The sequence below is a fragment of the Erythrolamprus reginae genome, chromosome 6 (assembly GCF_031021105.1).
Source record: "Erythrolamprus reginae isolate rEryReg1 chromosome 6, rEryReg1.hap1, whole genome shotgun sequence".
NCBI lineage: Eukaryota > Metazoa > Chordata > Lepidosauria > Squamata > Dipsadidae > Erythrolamprus > Erythrolamprus reginae.
Genome location: NC_091955.1, coordinates 90831234 through 90839194, shown reverse-complemented (window position 1 = coordinate 90839194; position 7961 = coordinate 90831234).

Sequence of the window (7961 nt, the reverse complement as noted above, 5' to 3'; positions counted from 1 at the left end):
TGGTACTCAATTGTGGCAAGCACAATTGAGTGTTCTGGGTAGTAGCCCACTGCTGGGCCAGGCATTATGTGTGTGGGGACTAGCGAACATGCGACAGTGCACCTATGCACACTTTCGACACCCTGCTCCCCATGCCACAGAAGAGGGCGAAGAAGCATTGCACGGTGGAAAAGGTGGGGGCAAAAGAGACCAGGCAGCAAGGACACAGCAGGGAACAGGCGGCGGGCGGCTGGAATGAACGGCGTAGATGCAGCAGGGAATGGGCCGGGGCAGCAGTGGAAAAGGTAGGGGCAAAACAGACTGGGCAGCTAGGACACGGAGGGAACAGGCGGGGGCGGCTGGAACGAGTGGTGGGGGTGGCCAGAGGCTTCTTACCTGTGAGGAAATGGCTCTTCTGCTCTGAATGGCCTCCAAGCTGCAGCGGCAGACATTTTTCCTGATTTTTAGCTATTTATTTTGCTTTTGTGCATGTGCAGAAACAAAAAATGCCAAAAATTGGCGAAATCTCATGCTGGGAGTTCTCAATGTGTTCCAGTAGCACCGGGAAATAGCGGCCCCCTCCTGCTGGGAATGCACTACCTGATTCTGTGGTTTCATCTCCAAATCCCCAAAACTTTAACCTTAGACTGTCTACTGTTGACCTCACCCCATCCCTCAGAGGTCTGCAAGGGGCATGCATAAGCGCACCGTCGTGCCTACCATCCTTGTCTTACTGTCTTATTGTCCTCATTTACCTGTACTAACTTTGTTTATGTTTATGTTTATACCAAGACCTGCTGTTTTTATCATTTTTCACATGTACGTGTTTCACAGTGACTGGTTAGGTCCCACAGAGTTGACCTTCTCCGGATCCCGTCGACGAAACAATGTCGTCTGGTGGGACCCAGGGGAAGAGCCTTCTCTGTGGCGGCTCCGAATCAACTGGAATCAACTCCCCCCCCCCCGGAGATTAGGACTGCCTCCACCCTCCTTGTCTTTCGCAAACTCTTCAAAACCCACCTCTGCCATCAGGCATGGGGAAATTGATTCCCCTGGGCCGTTTCCGCTTTATGTATGGTCTGTATGAGACGTGTGATTGTTTTTATGTTAAGGGTTTTAAACTGTTTTAAATATTGGATTTGTACTGTTTTCTTGTTGTGAGCCGCTCCGAGGTCTCGGAGAGAGGCAGCATACAAATCTAATTATTATTAATAATAATAATAATAATAATAATAATAATAATAATAATAATAATAAAATGTTGTGAGAGTTAGCCTGGCCTTTTTTTAAAAAAAAAATTATCAAACCCAAAGAAGGTTATTTTTTCCCACACAAGAGTCGCCAAGTTCAACCGTGAGAGACATAAAATCGTTTTTGAAACTTTAATTGAAATCTAAAGTCCAAAGAAAGGTGAGCAGGGGGAGACAGACTTTGTCGTAAAAAGAAAAAAAAATCTTTTGTTTGTTTATTTATTTAAAAGGTTTACAGGGCCATCTTTAACAGCTCCGGGACACTCACGAGAGCAGTAAAGGGGGGGGGGGGATATAAAACAGTCATAAAAAAATAAAACAGTAAAACGATCAGACATAAACAAAAAAACCTGCAACATAATCATCTCCCAGGACAGGGACGACGAACCTTTTTTTTTGCTCAGGTGCCAAAAGAGTGCATGCACGTGTGATAGCCCATGCGCACTTGCCCACACCTATAATGCAATGCCGTCCCTCCTGCGCATCCATGTGCACACATACACACACACGCACAATCCCCTCCCCTCATGCATGGTTAAATAAGGTTCAGGAGGGAAGTGTTTTTAATAGGAAAGTGAACACAACAACAAGGGGACACAATCTGAAGTTAGTTTGGGAAAAGATCAAAAGCAACATGAGAAAATATTATTTCACTGAAAGAGTAGTAGATCCTTGGAACAAACTTCCAGCAGACGTGGTTGGTAAATCCACAGTAACTGAATTTAAACATGCCTGGGATAAACATATATCCATCCTAAGATAAAATACAGGAAATAGTATAAGGGCAGACCAGATGGACCATGAGGTCTTTTTCTGCTGTCAATCTTCTATGTTTCCATGTGTGCAGGCCTCACTGAACCCTCCAGAATTCTGGTAGGCCGATTGGGCTGTTTTTCGCCCTCCTCGGGGATTCAGGAAAGCCTCCTGGGAAAGGCCAAAAGAAGGCCCAATGGGCCTACCAGAAGTTCATTTCTAAACTTCCGGTAGGCCTGTTAGGCCCATTTTTTGCCATCCACAGGCTCCGAAGCCTTCCCTGAAGTCTGAGGAGGGCGAAAACAGCCTCCCTCCACAACCAAAAAAACAGCTGGTGTGCTGGAGCTAACATAGGGCAACGCCTCATGTACCCTCCGATATGGCTCCGCGTGCCACTTGTGGCACCCATGCCATAGGTTTGCCATCACAACCCTAGGATGGTTTCCTTGAGCCACCTGAGGGAGAAAACAGCCTTCTCGGGCTCCGGAAACCCTCTGAAGGCCGGAAACAGACCATTTCTGGCTTTCTTGAATTTAGTAGGCCCGTTTTTCACCCCCTAAGCCTCCGCCCTGCACTTACCTGCATTAAAACCGGACCATGTGGTCCGATGAATGTTTGTATGATTGTTGTTTGAATGGGTGTGATTGATTTTTAACATAATAGGAGATTTTTAGACCAGTTTACTCAGTTTTAATCAATTGGATTCTATTGTTTTTATATGTTGTAAACCACCCCAAATCCATGGAGAGGGGCGGTATATAACTCCTATTATTTATTTATTTATTTATTTACTTATTTATTTATTTATTCATTCATTCATTCATTCATTCATTCATTTATTTATTCATTCATTCATTTACTTACCTACCTACCTACCTACCTACCTATCCATTTATTCATTTATTCATTTATTCATTTATTTGATTTTTCCAATTATTATTATTATTATTATTATTATTATTATTATTAATTAGATTTGTATGCCGCCCCTCTCCGCAGACTTGGGGCGGCTCACAGCAGTGATAAAACAATATACAATAACAAATGTAATATTAAGAGATTAAAATAACAATTTAACATTAAAAGCCTGAAAACCCCCATTATTTAAAAAGCATACACACAAACATACCATACATAAAACTACATAGGCAAGGGGAGATGTCTTAATGCCGTCCTTCTCCTTAGACTCAGGGCGGCTTACAACATGTTAGCAATAGCACTTTTGAACAGAGCCAGGCTATTGCCCCCACAATCCAGGTCCTCATTTTACCCCCCTCGGAAGGATGGAAGGCTGAGTCAACCTTCAGCTGGTGATGAGATGTGAACCGCTGATCTGCAGATCTAGCAGTCAGCTTTAGTGGTGTAGTACTGCACTCTACCCACTGACTGCACCACTTCGGCTTCGGATGAATGAATGAATGAATGAATGAATGAATGAATGAATGAATGAATGAATGAATGCCAATTGCCATCAATTCAATCCTGACCATCTCTAGGTTGACTCAGCCTTCCATCCTTTGGAGGTGGGTAAAATAAAGACCCAGATTGTTGGGGAAAGTAAGCTGACTCTATAAACCACCTAGGGCTGTAAAACGAAGCAATATATATATATATATATATATCTACCGTAAGTGCTATTGTTCTTCCTTTCTTACAAGTTTGAAGCCCATACTTCCTGTTGTCAAAACTGCTCGATGTACTGTATTAAGGAAAGTCCACCCTAAGTTTCTTTCTCTGATCTTAAAAGCCACTGGGAGCCCCTGCTTTTTTTCCCTCCAATTGTGTCTTTGGCAACTTCTCCCCCTCTCGTCCCCCAAGGTCAGCCACACATCCCATCACAAGCGAGTAGTTCCCATTACATTTCCACGAAACACGGAACCAGAAACTGGTACATTAGATTTTAGCCAAATGTCTTAGACCAGTGTTTCCCAACCTTGGCAACTTGAAGATATCTGGACTTCAACTCCCAGAATTCCCCAGCCAGCATGTTTAATTTATGACTGATTTGAGTGAAAGAGGTTTAAGTGAATCAGGAGTGTTTTGCCGACACATAACAACAATGTCCTTTTTGTGGCCTTGCTGAAAATGATTAGATTACTCAAGGTCTCAAAACAAGCTCTAGTTGCATTAGGAACCTCGTAAACCATTTATGTAATATATAGCTATTTTAATTGCGACCTCGCATACTAAGGGTTTCCGAGAAATGTTAATTTTTTCTTTTGAAATAAATAATTTTAAACCTTCCAAACTTTAACCTTGAGGAAAAACTATAAATGCTGGGATATATTCTATTGTTGGCTAGAAAAAAGGTTAAAGTGATTAATTTACACTCAATTAACAATTAAAAAGTGTTGTTTCTTGGTGACAAATTGTACTATGGAAAAAAAGAGATATAAGATTACCTATATAAACTATGATTATTGTTTTTTAAAACTGGTTTACAACAAGTATCTAAAAAGTGAATAGAATGTGAGTACAGTTAGAACCGTTATATAGATTTGCTACACATCTGTCCAATTTTTAAAATGTTTTTGTTTTGTTCTCTGTGTTGTGTATATATATGTATTTAAATAAAAAAAAATAAAAAAGAGAAAAAGCTAGGTGGGTGTGTTTTGCTTTAACTGAATCAGCTGTTTTATTGAACAAATCATTTCACCATTAAATCAAAGTGTCAACTCTATTGCATCTAATGGAATTAGAATGGGATGAAATTTGACTTTATAGGTTTTTAATTCAAAGTTGAATTGCCTCTGTTACAAAACAGAATTTCTTTTTTTAAAACATTTCTAATTGAATACACATAGAACCCACATGTATATAAAACAAACAAACACGTGAGGGTACAATTTCCCCATACATACATTAAGCTTACTTTGGTTTGGTTCGGCATAATAAAACAGAATTCCTACAAAGCTTGCAAGTTTTGTGTATGTCATCAGTAATAAGACAGATGGATGCATTTCCAAGGGGCAATAAATGAATTAAAATATGGTGGCCTTGAAGCCACCAACATACTGAGCCAAAAAAGCTATTTAAAAAAAATTAATAAATGAGTTCTACTAAAAGCTTCTGAGATAATCATTCTCAATTTACTTATTTATTTTGCAGATCAGTGATCAAAGCATGCTGCTCTCCAGCTTAGTATAGTCACTTTTATAAAACAAGTTTTTTTTAAAAAAATAATCTTTATTAAATATATACTTTACAAAACACAACAAAAACAAGACATAACATAGGGACTTATAATGCATGATATCACAATCATATGTATCATATTAAAACACAGACAAAAGAAAAGAAAGAAGGGGAAAGAAATAAAAAAAGATATAGTAAAAAGTCGTAATAGAGAGAGAATTATTTGTTTAGCAGAGTGATGGCGTCCGGGAAAAAACTGTTCTTATGTCTAGTTGTCTTGGTGTGCAATGCACTGTAGTGACGTTTTGAGGGATGGAGTTGAAACAGTTTATGTCCAGGATGCAAAGGGTCAGTAAATATTTTCACAGCCCTCTTTTTGACTCGTGCAGTATACAGGTCCTCAATGGAAGGAAAGGCAGATAGGATGTAAAGGTGACCAAGGTCATGCCGAGCACTGATTGTTGGACTGACCATAAACTCATCATCTCCAAATTTATTTTGGGACAGGGATGGTGGGCACAATTGTATGCTTATGCACGCCCCTTAGAGACCTCTTAGAAAGGGGGAGAGGTCAACTGTAGACAATCTAAGGTTGAAGATTTGAGGGTTTGGGGAAGAAACCACAGAGTCAGGTGGTGAATTAATAATAACAATAATTTATTAGATTTGTATACAGCCCCTCTCCGAAGACTCGGGGCGGCTCACAACAGTAATAAAAACAGTATAACAATGGGAAAAAATTAATAAAAATTATATAAAAAACCCCAACTGTTAAAAACCGTACAACACATACATACCAAACATAAAATATAAGAAAGCCTGGGGGAGATGTCTTAGTTCCCCCATGCCTGGTGAAATAGGTGGGTCTTGAGTAACTTGAGAAAGACAAGGAGGGTGGGGGCTGTTCTAATCTCCGGGGGGAGTTGATTCCAGAGGGCTGGGGCCGCCACAGAGAAGGCTCTTCCCCTGGGGCCCGCCAAACGACATTGTTTGGTCAACGGGACCTGGAGAAGGCCAACTCTGTGGGATTCGTGCGGTAGAAGGTGGTTCCGGAGGTGCCAACACTTTGTGAATTCCAGGCGTTGATCACTCTATTGCTGAAGTCATATTTTCTGCAGTCTAGTTTTTGGAGCGGTTTAAATTTAGTTTGAATCTATTACATTGCAGTTGAAGGTGAAGTAGTCATTAACATTAACAACATTAACAGGAAGGACATTTTGGTATATGATTTTGTTAGATAGGGTTAGATCAGTTCGGAGGCGACGTAGTTGTAAATTGTCTAATTTCAGTATTTCAAGTCTGGTGGAGTAAGGTGTTGTGTTGTGTTGTGAGAGGAGGAGTGAAGGATTCTTCTTCTGAAATATTTCTGGACTCTCTCGGTTGTATTGATGTCTGTTATGCAATGCGGGTTCCATATAGGTGAGTTGTATTCCAGAATTGGTCTGACAAACGTTTTGTAAGCTCTGGCTAGCAGTTCAATTTTACCAGAGGAGAAGCTACGTAAATTAAGCTGTCACATCAAGCCAAAGAGACGTCCCCAGGGAAACAAAGCTACGATGAAAAGGATCAATGTCAATAAACTGAGGAACCCCAACGCAACAGCTAGACTAGCAGAAGATCTTGACAATTAATTTTCAGAGCTGCAATTAGAGGGAAATACAATGATACCTTGTCTTACAAATTTAATTGGTTCCGGGATGAGGTTCTTAAGGTGAAAAGTTTGTAAGACGAAACAATGTTTCCCATAGAAATCAATGGAAAAGCGATTAATGTGTGCAAACCCAAAATTCACCCCTTTTGCCAGCCAAAGTGCCCGTTTTTGCGCTGCTGGGATTCCCCTGAGGCTCCCCTCCCACCTCCAGACCTCTGTGTTTTTGCGATGCTACAATTTCACTGAGGCTCCTCTCGCTGGAAACCCCACCTCTGGACTTCCGTTGCCAGCGAAGCACCCTTTTTTTTTGCGCTGCTGGGATTCCCCTGCAGCATCACAAAAACATGGAAGTTTGGAGGTGGGGTTTCCCATGGAGGGGAGTCTCAGGGGAATGCCAGCAGCGCAAAAACGGGCGCTTCGCTGGCAACGGAAGTCCGGAGGCAAGACATCCCAGTGGCAGCGGTGGGTTTGTAAGGTGAAAATAGTTTGTAAGAAGAGGCAAAAAAATCTTAAACCTCAGGTTTGTATCTCGAAAAGTTTGTATGACGAGGCGTTTGTAAAACGATGTACAGTATCACTGTACTGAGAAGGACTGGAAACACTTTCGGAACATTGTACACTTTTCTGCAGTAAAAGTTCGAGGGCAGGGCATGGCTCCCCATCACTGGCACTACCGGAACACTCCCAGTGATCGGTGTGGATGTGCACACATCCGAGGGGCACATATGTGCATAGGCACGAGATTCGGCTTCTGCGCATGTGACGAAAGCCACATCTCGTACGAGGATGCACGAAAGCAAAACCCGTCAAAAGTCGGCAAAATCTCTCATGCACGCGAGCATCTTTGTGTGAAATTTCACTTGCTGCGTATGCGCAGAAGCCGAATATAACATGGGCATGCATGTACATGTACTGGGAACGTGAAGATGTGTTTTTTCAGCCAGGACTGCGCACTACTGCCCACAACCCATTCGATGTCAAGGTCCTCTTCGAACACGATTGTTCTGTCGGGCTCTCTGGTAGAATCCTCCCCAAAATTCACAGGTACAAATTTCAGACCCACACACGTTTGAAAATTCAAAACAATGTTCTTTATAATGAAAATTCACTTAAACCAAGCCCTCTTTTGGTATAGCAAAGAGCACTTGTCTCCAAACAAACTGGTCATTTGTACAAGTCCCTTATCAGTTCTG